Source organism: Manacus candei, unplaced genomic scaffold (assembly GCF_025592945.1).
Source record: "Manacus candei isolate 608988 ecotype Guabito, Panama unplaced genomic scaffold, ASM2559294v1 h1tg000028l, whole genome shotgun sequence".
NCBI lineage: Eukaryota > Metazoa > Chordata > Aves > Passeriformes > Pipridae > Manacus > Manacus candei.
Genome location: NW_026138076.1, coordinates 13,919,091 through 13,933,405, shown reverse-complemented (window position 1 = coordinate 13,933,405; position 14,315 = coordinate 13,919,091). Strand labels below are relative to the sequence as shown.

General features: G+C 36.0%; 1 long non-coding RNA gene across 1 annotated transcript in view; it reads right to left on the bottom strand.

The window, feature by feature from the left end:
- The window catches only part of LOC127472480 (uncharacterized), a 251,982-nt gene extending 238,006 nt beyond the window's left edge, over window positions 1-13,976 (bottom strand). The window contains exon 1 of the long non-coding RNA XR_007905019.1: window positions 13,687-13,976. This is a non-coding gene — a long non-coding RNA (uncharacterized LOC127472480). The remainder of the gene's footprint in view (window positions 1-13,686) is intronic.
- Window positions 13,977-14,315: the final 339 nt, after the last annotated feature.

The following is a 14,315-nucleotide window of genomic DNA, read 5'->3' as shown; positions in this document are numbered from 1 at the left end:
GCACACCCTGAAGGAGTGAAACAGGATAATCTGTTCAGTAGAATCACCAGTAATCAAAATAATGTCTTTTGCTTATATTACACTTAAAATTGGAGTTAGATGGTCAAACTATAGACTAGGCAGGGAACTCAACACCTATTTATGAAAGGCAAACGAAAGGATATATCCATACCTCATCCAATAAGAATCAGCATTAAATAAGAATCTCACACAGACGAATCTATAAAATCACAATCATACTATCTTCTTTCTTTTTTGCTTACATGTTGTTTTCTAGTGCCGGCATTCACAGCACAAGAAGGAACAGCACACAGCAATAACCTCAGTTCACACTGATACAGTATGTTTCACCATGAGAATCTTGTTTGAAGAACTGCTAGGACTTTGCTTCTACATATGCCATGAAGGAAAGGGAGAGACCTTAGTTTTAGAGAAGTCTGGAATTTTTGGACTACATATACTTGAAATAGGATCTTTTTAAGTGAGCGTATTTCACTAGAGTGAAGGTCTTTGAATGCATGATGTGGTTGAAAAACTCACTTGTTCAATATTTATCTTGTCCATGGTGGTTATTCTGAGTGTGTGGATAATCCTTTTTTTTTTCCTTACGATTCTTGCTCATATGATTTCTTATTATTTGGGGGTTCTTTGGTAAATTATTAAAGAACAATATTAAAATATTTCAAAAAATGTGAAATATCTAGTCTGTATTTTGAATAACACATGGAAAATCTGCAGGTTAGCAGCTCGAAGTATGCTAAATTTAATATGGCAACAGATCTGTGAGTGACAGAAGTAGTAAAGTTGACAACAAAAATAAGGAACAGAATCCCAGAGTGAACATTTTGGGTGTTGCCAGAATTTTGAAAAACCAGTGCTCAGAAGACTCATTGGAGGACTACCCACCTACACAGCCTCTCAGTCACATGAAGACAATTCCACATTGAGTCTTGATTACCAGCCAGGCAACTCAAAAAGAAAAGTCTCATTGCAACACCCTGCAGCAACCCCACTGTGCTCTCATGGTGTGCCTGAAATTGGCTATAATACAACATTTATTTATGCTTCAACACAGCATTCAGTCTGAAACAGTGAGTGCCTCGTTAATTTGAATCTCCAACTTGATGATAAATCAGCAGTGTGCTTTTCATGTGTAAATATGGAACAGGAGAATAAAACAAAATAAAAAAGGGGTTTTCCATTCTGACTTTTGTATAATGTTCGGAAGTTATTATCATGTCTAAGAAGGTAAGTTGCATGCACAACAAATTCCTTTTTATCAGAGTCCTAATGCATAATACAATAGGGCAGTAAATATGCCAATACCCCACCCTCTGCACTCTAACTTAGAGTTTTGGTCCCTTGTCAGAAGAGCGCAGGAACCTTCCTGAAAAACATTTTCTTCATATGGAGAAAGTGAGAATACTGGAAGATAGAAGCTGAAACAGCATCCTTCCCTGGCACGGTCACAGGCATTTTAACTATGGCACTCAGGGTGAGGCTGTGAGCATTCAGAAGAGGTGGGATTTGAGACTCCTTTGCAGTCCTGTGGTGCTGGTCTGTTCACAGTTATAGCAGGTCAATAATGCTAAGATGATCCCAGGTGGAGTAAAATAACTGGAATCCTTTATTGGATGTACAAACTGATATTTTAAGGGTCTGGGGTGTACATATTCACAGGGGGGCCGAGCTATTACAAGTAGGGGGTTTTACAAGGATGAGGTAAGGGAAAAACCCAAGTTACACCTTTTGGGTTTAGCACTTACATCATGGTGAAAAACCACTTATCTTAAGATCACATTTTTGTGGACTTACATGGGAAAGAACAACAATGGATTTTATGCAGAGGTTTGATAACATCACAGCACAGTGTCTCTGTATCTTGGCAGGACATTCAAACAGGTGACATCCTGTCTGGTCCTCAAATGTAGTTTTTTTCCCCAGCTTTTGTAGCCCAAGGTTTCTGTTTAAACTCAGCAGTTTCTTTTTCTGGTATCCGAATTTTTGGACTCCAGCACACAATGACAGCTGTCCTTCCTTGTAACTCAACCCCCATTCTCAAATTTGACTTCTGGACAGAACTGAGTCTCGCTACTGACTGGTATTTGTTTCTCAGATAGCTGTCCTCCAACAACCACCCACACAGCATCCACAGCAGATCCAGGCAATGGAGTTACGTATGGAGCATCCATAAGTTGGCTCCAGTAGGAGGGCAAGGTCACAGAAGTCCGGAAACTGGGCACTAGCTTCCCCTATTTGCATTAGCAGACTGAATCGGATGATAGAGGGACAATTTGACAGAAGGTTCAGAGCAGTACTGAAGAAGTAGCTTCTCTGCTCTTTAGAAGAGTAGTTTGCATTGAGCCCTCTTTGGATGAGATCTGCACTGTGGGGTAACAGTTCTCCATTTCTCTGATGACTAAGCAAAAAACCCCATCCTTTCATTTTGTCCTTGGTAATCTGAGTAGAGGAGTACTTACCTCTGGCTTTGAACTACAGGAAATGCCATTTCCACACCAATAGACTTAATTGCAACATCCATTTTTTCCATTTTGGTTTTTCATATTCGTCTTCTTCTTTATAGATGAATATTTCGAAGAAAGTCAGTTTTTTTCCCTATTTCCCAAAATAACCTTCAGGTCTATCTCTAAACAGTTAAATGTTCTCTGTAATATTAGTCACTGTTAAATTACTGACAAATGCAATCTTTTTGGTTTAGACCACTAGTTTGATTGTCTCATTGTAATACAAAGAAGATTTGGGGATAAGGGTCTAACAGGAGCCCAGGTAGATCATATTGCCTCCTGTTATATCTGTGTGAACTTTAATATTTGAAAGCTATCTTCTCTAGAGAAATCTATTTATGGAAAAAACATATCAACTCACAAGAAGGTGTGCTGAAGGAAGTTGCTGTTATTTATGGATTTTTAAGATACAGTATGCCACATCTGATTTTCAGTAAATTATTCATAGTTCAAATTTCTTAAGCATTTCCATATACTATCATTCCAGTGATGGCACATCTCCAAGGACTCTTTTACATTCTCTGTTGTTGGTCCTTCCTGTAGGCAATGTTTATATAACAGTCATTCCATTGTGATAGAAAAATAATTTTATCAAAATCCTTCTTAAAAAAAAAAAAAAAAGAAAAGAAAAAAAATTACTTCTATATTGCTTTTAAAAATACAATCTGATTGTAAATAGGGAGGAGGTAGAAAATAGATGCTTCCAAGTGTTAATTTCTTTGAGAAATTGTCAGTAATTGTAAAATGGAATGACTTGCATCAAGTTTCAGGTTCTGATAGTAATGACAAAAGGTAGGAAAAGGGAATGGATTTCTGTGTAATACACATATGTTGTACTCTTGTTTATTTTTTATGTTTTGAAAAACATATACAATCCATCTCCCTAAACCTCTTTTTAACAGCCAGTTTAAAAATATTTAGCAAATACAGATAAGAAGTACTATAGGGCTTTATGATTGGAATGGTTTCAGCTCTGACACATCCTGAGAAATGTGTGCTGCAGTTTAAAGATTCTTATTCTGAAATACATTTGCTGTAACAAATTTTTTATTCACAGATAAGTAAGCATCACATGACAGCAAGTATTTGACAGAAAGAAAAATGCACTTCAGGTACACAAAGTGCATGACTTTTTCAGCACATCGCCTGTCAAATGGATAACCAACTAAATTCATTTTGTGACGGTTTGTTTTACCTTCTGCTTTTCAGGGGTGAAGGAAACACTGTAGATTAAATTAGTCAGTCCTCATGATGGTACTCAACCCACAAGCAAGAGAGTAAAATGTTCTATTTACTCCTGTGATATTCTCACTTCATTTTTTAGGGAATCTTGACATCCCTTATCAGCACAACTAATTATGCTCTTCATACCCATTTCAAATGGAGTATCTAGTTTATGAATTACTTGAGTACAAAGCTTCTACTACTCAATTAAATTTCTTGATAGCTAAATTTGAAAGAAATCCAATCTACTCTGTTACTAAAGCCAAAAGATGAAAAATGTGGCAAGTTAATACAAATGAAAATGTTAATGTTGTTAATGAAAGAATTTTATTAAGAAATTTAAAATGTTCAACTAAAAACATCCAGTCACTGTAAAATGACATTTTTCTGAAAACTGAGATCTTTCTAGACATTTGTGGAACAATTTTTTTTCACCTTTTCATTAGAAGAAAACAATTCCAAATATCTTCATGGAATCAATTAATGGAGTTCACAGAAAATACAACAATCACACATATATAGTTTGCAGTTACCTTCAACCATTATAAATTTTAATACAAGGATGATCTTTTATTTCTGCACTGTAGTCTAATGTCAATAAATTTCCATCCTGACAGTTTGAATTTCATTTCTTAGAGTAGATTTTTTGCAAGAATATTATTACCTAAATATTATGGTTTCTACACCTTCTGTGGCAAGAGTAATAAATACTTGAAAAACCCAAGGTCAGTTTTACTATTCTACAGGCAGGAAAGAGGCACACAGATTCCAGCATTAGAAAAAAATCCATCAATGCAATCATCCTCAATCACAGCATCTTCCCAGAACCCTCCAAAACCAGAGAATGCTGCCTTCATCACTAATTAACTTTGTTCAATGCACTCTTCAACCAAGCAATACAAAACTGAGACAAATTGTACACCTCTGATGTTTTTAAGGCTAGCCCAGAAATTTTGAGAAGCACTGGCTTTTTATTTTCTTGTTCAGAACAGAAATTTCAATCTTTTAGAAAACTAAAGTTTAATTTGCTGCTTACTGTAAACAAAGGACGTCTGTGCTACAGCACAATGGTATCAATTCTACATTTCCTCTGTAAGATAATGTCGATATGATAATTAAGTAATCTATTCATTACCCTTAGGACCACTTCTGATGATAATAAGCAAAGAAATCAGTAGAATTAAAGCGAGGAGAGTATGGACTATAATCTTGTTCCTGTACGGCCCAGTCCTGAAATGCCAAGCAAGCATTAGCTCATCTTTTCCCAAATCTCACTAAATTTGGTTAAAAAGGTACATCTTCTTACTTAAATAAGCTGTTTTGACTTCGTCTCTAGTTATTGCTCTTCTTAGGTCATGCCTGACAAAATAAGTTTTCTACTTCCCTGCTGTTTCAAAGTGTGTGTGTGCACACCTGCAATTTAATATTTCTGGCCAACTGCAGCCAAACTGGACAACATGGGATGCCTGCAGAGATCAGTACTGTGACAGAAATGAACACTAAGAAGGAAACATCCTGCTAGTGCCAGTAAGGCTGAAAGGCACTAGTACCAACCAGGTAGTACCACCAGCTTACACTTAGATGTCCCAGAAACTGCCAAGGCACAAACATCTACATCATGGGGAAAAGTTTTCTTGCTGTCTTAATATTGACCAAGCACGGCAAACAAACCTACAAGAATCTCACTCTATCAGTTTTCAAAGGTGTTTTAGCAGAGTTGCTAGCCTCTTTATAATACAGTGAGCGAGCAAGGCCTTTGGCCCTGCACTACCTTCCTAGCAGAGTACTCTGCAATAAAGTCCAAGGTAAAGTCTAGATGCTTCAGACCCATTCTTTGGTCAGCACTGCGATGCAGAAAACATTGCTTTTCTCTCAGAAAACAGCAATATTGTGAGGTTTGTTTTTCATTTTCAGTAAAAAACAGGATAATGAACAACAGCTCCCCAGAAGGCAAAAATAGCCAAGGTACAGAAAAAAACCCCAAACAATTCATCCCAATGCCATGCAGCAATCTAACAACAACAACAAAAAAAGGGCAGACTTATGAATGTATACATAACTTCTGTTTGAAGAACAGGATAGTACAATTGAAATTGTACTAAATTGAATTAAAGAATTTCTTTAGTTCCATTCTGTGGGGAATTTATTTCTTCTGCCTGCATAGCCAGAAGAAGCCATCTACCCTTCCCCTACTCAGCCCAGGATTAACAGCAATCCTTCATTCTCTACCCTGATGTCCTATTCAGAGCTTTTAATTTAAAATCCTATTTTGGCAACACATTTAAATCTAAAATGACTCCATGACAATCAATTTAAGTGATCTGTGTACATATGGGGTCTACATGTAGCAAGACAGAGAGAGAGAGAAGTAGAAGAAGTGAAAGGAAAGAAAAGAAGCAGGTCCAAACCTGACATCAGGGACCTTGAGTCTATTTACCACAGAACTAAAGGACAGATACAAATGCAATTCTTCTCACTTTACTCATATAGGAATTAAACTCTTAGATACTCACTCTGTCTGAGCATGTGTGCGCCTCTTAGTCACATGTAAAGGCCCTACATGTAGCATATCATAAAGATAGTCATATGTTTCTGCTTACGTTTCACAACTAAAACCCTTAGAGACTAGTAAATAATTGTAATGATGAGCTATAAGAAGACCATGATTCTTAGTAGAAAACGTCATGTTTTTAGGAGATATAAGGGTGAAGTTGACTGCTTAATTTTAAAATTAGTTATTCAAAAAGTGTTAAATTGCCTTTTGCATCTCATGGAAAGTAAAAAGGACTTCAGAGAAAAATATCAAGATACACTAATCAATTTGTCCTTCAAAAAATTTTTGATACTGTATCTCTTGAAACCTCATAGTTAACAATTACCGACAAAAAATAATTAAGAAATGTTTGAACTCATTTCTTAGACTAACTTTCCCATGTCAGCTCCCAGTTATTTGAATACCTTAAAATCTGAGTTAATTTTATGGTTACAAATATAGGACAAAGAGTAGAAATGCAAATAATTATGAGTGACCAATTGATATGATAATTAATACAGAACAATTAATCTCACTAGTTGTGTATCCATCGTTCTAATTGTTTGTAAACCTCAAAGCATATGTATTGCTCATTAAAAGTTTAACAAACTGTTGAGAAGTTCAGCTGGGGTGAGACAGTCTTTAAAAATCTAATAAACATTATTTTTTGTCTCTTTCAACTTAGATTACCTACTTCACATGCAGTTAGCTGACTTACGGATAAAAATAAATTAACCTATTTGTTCTGCTTCTTGTGAATGTAATCCCATCCAATAAATCTGTCTGAGTCAGAGTCTATTTTCAGTGTATCCCTTTTCTTTTCTTCAAGGTATTTTCTTCCTCTGTGGATGCATGGAGATCTCTTAGTGCATGTATCCAGTTTATGGGAAGAAGAAAGCACAGTCTCCGGCAGAAATGCAGTTCTAGTATCTCTTTAAATATTTCTGAATAACTATATATGTCAACATTATTGTACCTCCATGTCCAGCTACTAAAATGAAAAAGTTGCCAAGCAAGTAGAAAAAACCTCTCAGATATGTATAAGTCCAGATAAAAGTTACAATGAGTAAAAAAAATAATTCATGTGAAACGTCTTCTATTATATATCATTCTGTTTCCTATCTGAGAAACTATTTTTCTCAGACTGACAAGCTTACAGAGTGAGTGAAAGTCTGTGCAATTGGTCCCCAAAATAAAATTTCATTCTGTTATGTCATTTTAACTTTTTCTAGAACTCAATACTTCCTTGGATTGGAAATTCACATTTTGCACATTTGAATAAATTCAGACCAAATTTACCCAAAGAGTAACATGCAAGTCTACCATACAATCAGAATTATAATTGCAGCAGAGGTAGCTTAGCTGGACAATGAATCAATGTACTTTTTTTGTGGGCCCAAATCTAGGTCATGAGGGACATGATATCTCAGCATTCTACAATATATTGTTATTGCACAGAGTGTATTCTGCCTTTGTAAATAGCATAGTCTGAGTGCATTTACAGATCAAAAAAGGTTGGTGTTGGGACCTAGCATCCATATCTGTATTTTGGGGAAGTTTTACTTTGGAGTAGAATTAATGTAATTAGATGGACTGAATATTCACTCACAGGTAGAGTACATCTGAAGTCCTGAAGCAAACCTTCCAAAATTCAAATGTCCCAAGACATGAATCAAAGCATAAAACTTTTCTATTGATTTTTTAAAGGATATTGTCCTATCTGAGTCCTAGAAGAGGCTTTGCAGCACAGTTTGCATTATGTAGGTTGTTTCCTTCATCTGCAAGTCTCTGCCAATTCATCAGATTGGAAATAAACTCATCAGGGTTTTGGACATAAATAAAGAAAATAGTATATTTTCAAAATTCAACCTCTAAGATAACTGCAAACAACTGATTCACTTTAGACTTTTTTTTCTTGACTTTGCAGACAAAAGTGTGGAGAAATACTAATGAACAAGTACTGGAGTTCTGCTTTCCCATATGTAATAAGCTCCTCCATCAATAAACCATCTTCATTAAAGGTTAATAGAGTCATGAAGGAGTTTTGTTTCTATTATGCCCTATTGGCAATTAGTCAATTAGGATATTTAAGTAACCCACTAAGCAAGAAATGTTTTTATGACAATAAATTTTAAAGTGGAAACAAGAATATAGGTAGGTGCAAATTATTGTCTGAAGAAACAGAATTGTGATATTTCAGAAGGGGAAAATAGCAGGAGGGTTTTTTAGAAATATCATTATATTAATTTCTCTGTTGCCCATGATTTTTTCCTGTTAAAGAGGAAATTACACACATTTATTGCATGTATAACTTATATCGTTCTGTATGTCACAGCTGCACTCAGCCCTTAATGCTGAAACTCCCTCAGTCAAAATTGCCTGTGCCCACCTGTGTGCCTGAGGGAAGCTGCTTCTGTGGACTGCAAGAACAACATGATTAAAGGAAAGCTGGCTTCTCCTGTGTTTGAAATCCCATTCATAGGTAAAAAAATTACACACCCTACCTACTGACAGGCATGCCGACGAGTATTAGACCATTATTTAATTTCAATCTCTTTAAATTTAGTATTTCTCCATATATATAGGAATATATTATAAAATTATAAATATATATCTGTATATGTATATAAAAATAGTGGGGCTGCATTCCATGATACTGCATCATTAAAAAATAGCAGTAAAATGCCCATGGCTTTTACCTATAGCAATAACATCATAATATCATATTGATCTTGGAAAAACTCTTGACACTAGAAGTTTATAACGTTAAAACAAATCTCAGGACATTTTAATTTCCTATGATGAAATCTGAAGAAAATTGCAGGGGGCTTTCCCAGAAAAGGAGTCAATTTTAAAGTGCTTCTGTGAAATTCACATGAACCAGAAAGATTTTTTTCCTATGATACAATATTTTTTATCATATTGCTGACCGTAGAAACAAGTTTTAAGTTCTTCATGTGTTCCTGTTTAAACTCCCCAGTTAGACACATTGGTGGAAGAATAAATAATTTGAAGTGACAATGTTCTCCTTAAAGGCAATGAAAGTTCTGATGTTGATATAAGGAGCCACCGGTTTCCTTGCCATATTCATGCCCAAGTACAAAATATGTGTGGTAACTCACTTATTTCTACTCCACCCATTCTTTGAAGCAAACTAACGTGTTTCAGGTTTGTCTCCTTACTGTTTGTGGGATTTTACCAAGACCTGCTATTTAGCAGGTTGTTGTCTGCTCTCTCACCTGCATGCTTGTGTAGTAAGCTTTTAGTAGGGAGGGTTTTCAATCAGATCACTTCCCTGAAATAGTTCTTAATTTTGGCACATCATCCCAGCAACAGCACAAGCAAGACAGGAGTTCATCAGCCTTATTTTTTTGACCAGTCTGAGTTGTTGTCAATCCCATCCAGAGCTGATATACCACAAGATAAACCTCACCATTGTCTAAGGCAGATCCTTCTCTCCCTTCTGTGGGTCTTTAGTTTCTATCACAGTGTCTCTACATGAATTTATGTACCTGCTTTGTGAACTAGGTTGGTGAACTGAGCAGAAGAACAATCAGAAGGAACAAAAGAGCAGGATGAGTCTTTAACTTCATCCACTGATCAGTCAAGCTTGTGAGAGACATAAAACTCGTTTAAATAGGCCTTTATTTATAACAGAAAACAGTTTCCATCAAATGAGAATAAAATAAAGCTTAAAAATGGAAAGTTCTTTTCCTTATAAGAAACAATATATAAGTATTTTAAAGGAATACTATAATAAGAAGAAATCCAAAGATTTCTGGGACAAATCACTGTAAATTTGAAGGTTTGTGGTCTTTCCCTAAAAGAAAAAAAATACATTTAAAGATGATCCTATTACAAGAACAAAAGAAAATTTTGGTCTCCAAAGAAAATAAAAGTATCTGGTATCTAATAAGAATTACAGTTTTAGAGGTTTTTGTTTTTAAAGCTAAGTACATATTCAGTCAGGACTTGTTATATCTGAAGTGGTTTTATATGTAACTAAGAAGGTGTGGATTCTATGATTTTGTGGTAAGGTTTAAACACAAACATCACCCTTTGAAGAAATTCAATACAGTCATAGGAAATACCATTCCCCTTATTTGACAGACAGAAAATGTATATATTTTATACAGGATTGTTTTCAATTAACACAGTACCTCCAGTTGGTTCATTGCATGTTGTATTTACACTATCCCAAAGCAGAGGCAGAATAGTGTACCAGGGAAATGAACAGAACATCTTAGTTATGTTGAGTATTTTTTAAATGTACCAAAGTGTACAGTTATTAAAGGAGTGGTGGTCACCTTTTTGAAACTCTAGGACAACCATTGAAATGGAGATAAAATTCAGAAGGAAACACGGTGGTTTTCTGAAAATAAAAAGATATAATTTAAAATGCTAAATAAATAGTATTATGTTTGGCTGAAAAAAATATAAAGGAGACATTTTAGATATCAAAGAGTTACAGGTTCAGGTTCCTTGTGAAGACAAATACTCTCAGGGAAAGTAAAAATCATCATTTGTCTCTGTATAACAATTCATAGCAGATGAAAGAAGGGTTGATTTTTTTCACTTTGTTAAAAGCAAAACTCCCCCTAAAAACCCCTTAAAATATGTATCAGCCACTCATATTGTTGAAGCACTTGACCTTCATTTTCATAACCTAAAAGCCATCTTCTGTCTTCTCTGCTGGCAATGTGGTTGGATTCATTGTATGACTGCTTAAAAAGTATGGACATAGGTGTTGAAAGAACACAAAATTTGAGTCAAATACCTCTTGAATGAAGTGAATTAACACTTTCATTGTGTGCTTTTCCTTCACTTCTTTGCTATTATGGAAACAGCTCTAGCTGTCTATCATAACAAGGCTTACATTGTTCTCTGAGGGCCTTTCTCTGCACTTTGCTCACTGTGCTCACCTGTAGTTGTGATCATTGTCACCAATAACAGAAGAATGCAGATCAATGAATGTATTTTTTTTACACTGTAAATAGAAGTGCTCATTACAAATTATATAATTTATTGACATAATATGAAAATTGCAAATTATGATGCAATATTAATTTAAACTATTCCTCAGATAAAAAAGGGAATTTTTTATTTGCTCAATGAAAGGGTCGTTACAAAGATATATATCAATTACATAGTGACAAGCTCAGGTCTTAGATCATTTCACTCATATATATAATTTCTAATGATACCAATTCCTCCAAATTCCTTATGAATGATAAATATCTTTAAACTATCACCACTTCAGAAATATAATTCATTCCATTTCACTGCTTGGAAATATGGAGCTGTAATAAATTATCATATTACTGGGTTTACTTAAAATGGAGATCAGATCATGATATAGTTACCAAACCAGCCACAATTAACTTCCACTGCAGGTGGTCCCTAATTCATATCACATACATGTCTTGAACAGTCTTTTGAGTACAACTATCAAAATAGAAAGGATTTTTTAGCTACCAGTTTTAAAGATATTTGCCAAAGTTGTAGCATGTGTTAAACACAATATTAATATTCATTACTTTCTTGTTATTCATAACACACTGTAATAAATAACAACAGCATCTCAAATAATTAAGAATGATCATAAATTAAATGAACATAACACACCATATCCTAATGTAAATATGGTGTGTTTGTTTCTCAGACAAATTTTCTGCTGTGGTAAACATCTGCATTTCAAGTCACCCAAGCTGCTGTTTGCCTGGGTGTACCAGACACTGAATTTTGTAATATCTTTGCATGAAAAAAACATATTTAACAAAGTAAACATAGATATATTTTAAGCAAGATACCAAACAAATGAAAATTTGACCAAGCGAGTGAGAAAAAGATAACATATTTCTGGGGACATATTTGTAGATCCAAGACCCAGATAGAAAATACTGTGAGAAATATTCCTCCTGATAAGACATCAATACTTCATTCCATTTGTCAGCTCCCAGTGTGGTGCTTTTTTAATTGAAAACTAGATGTAGATATCCATCAGATGAGTTTATTCCTATTATTCCAAGTCAATTAGGTTCCACTGGATGTCTCCAAGAATTAAATCTGTATATGCTTTTAGGATTGATCTATTATTTTCTTTTATTAAACTACTTAAGTACTTAGTGAAGGGGTTTGGTACTTAGCGTTTTGTCTGTCTAGTTCGATGGCATCTTTACAGACCTCAAACTGCACACACGAACCTTAGCCGTATTATTAACAGGAAGTATTGTGCAGTCACAACTTGACTTCTTGTGTATCTAAAGTCATGATAAAGGTTGAGGAAATTGGTTTATCCTAACACATTAGCTCTGTTTTAATTTCATCTCTTAATTGTTTCAACATATTTTCCTGGTGCAGTCCCAGAAAAATATGCAAGTTTGTGTCACAACTGCAGTTATGAAAACTGTGCTTATAAGGAAACCCACCAGTTACCTTTTTGCCTAGGAGAGTGGGCTTTGCTTACTTTGTCTTTCTGTCTAAAAATGCTTATTCCAAAGTATATATAAATATTGGAAGAGAAACAGTATGCTGATTTAAAACACTGACAGATTGCTTAGTTTGTAATATGAGACCTGAAGTATTGTCAATAGCTGGCAGATTTTGAAGTGTATTCTGAGGCACTTTAACATGGAATTATCCATTCAATCATATGTGTTATATCACATCAGTAAGTGCTATTTCCCTTCCTGAGCATTTTAGAGAAAATACAATCTCTTCTATTTTCCACATTTCCACTTTCTTCACTGACACACGTTTGTTGGTGTCATGGTTTGGGAACTGCAAAAATCCAATTCCCTAGTCCAAGCCCCCTCCCACATCTCAACCCAGTGTGAGATGGGTTTTCCAGACACCACACGAGACTCAAAATGGGGGAAAGGGAATGTATTACAATGACTGTACAAATAAATACTACAATACATTATATACAATCTCACCTATCTCTACCATGACAGAATAGTATTTACAATGGATCAAATCTCTTCTCCCCTCCAAATAAAAGTCCAGGAGGGAAGAAGGAAAGATCCTTTCCACTTTCAGTGTCTCTAAGGCAGCAGGCATCTCTGTCTCTCTCTTCCATGCAGCAGCTGTAGCTGGATCTCTGCCAGTACACACGAGGTTTCTATCCAAGCCCTCTTGGCCACTCATCTTCAAGCGAGGGTCTTCTTCCGTGGGTGTGCTGGTTTAAGAGTTAACCAGCAGGGGGAATGAACTCAACTCAAAGGAGAGATTATAAGTCAGAATAACAATTTATTAAAATAATACAATAAGTACAATAATACAAACAAACAATTGGTCTCAACCCACAAAAACTCAAATGTATAACCCAGTACCCTGGGGCCTGAACAAAGTGGTGTTCCTTGGGCCCCGCTTGAGTCCAAAGTAAAGGGAGAGGGGAAGAACCTGCTGGTGGGAGAGCTGCTGCAGTCTGGCCAGAACTGGTGATCGCAGTCCAGTGGTGGTCTAAGTCTGGTTGAGAGCGATGAGATGCAGCCTTCCTCTGGATCCCACGAGTGGGTTGAAAAATGTTCCAAAACTCCAAGATTATATATCCTCCAGTTCAGGCAGGAATGCTTGGTACTCTCCTCAGGGCGGGGAGTTCACAAAGGGTGTGAGGACAGAAACATCCTCCTATCTCACAGGCCTCTTAACACCTAGTTTATAGCCTGAGGAGTCAGACTCTATGGGCAGAGGGTGCGAATAGTCTATTGACAACAATAGTCTAGTTTCTGGGAAATGACATGGAAGGCTATAGAATACACAGTTTTGGGTTACACCCACTATGATGAACTGATCTCAGCTGTCCTAACTAGGACAGTGGGCTACGTTCACCCGGACACGGTCGTTTCACCACGGTCATACCACAAAGCATGGGGGTCTTCATGATGGTCTGTATCTTCAGGGGATTCAAATTCCCTTTGCAGAGCTCTGTGCTCTGTCTCAAGCAGCGAGGGGGGGCCAAGGTCACCACCTCCACATTCTTTCTCCGTCCCGGTCCAGCTTTCTAGGATGCTTTGAGCTTCTCAGCTCCT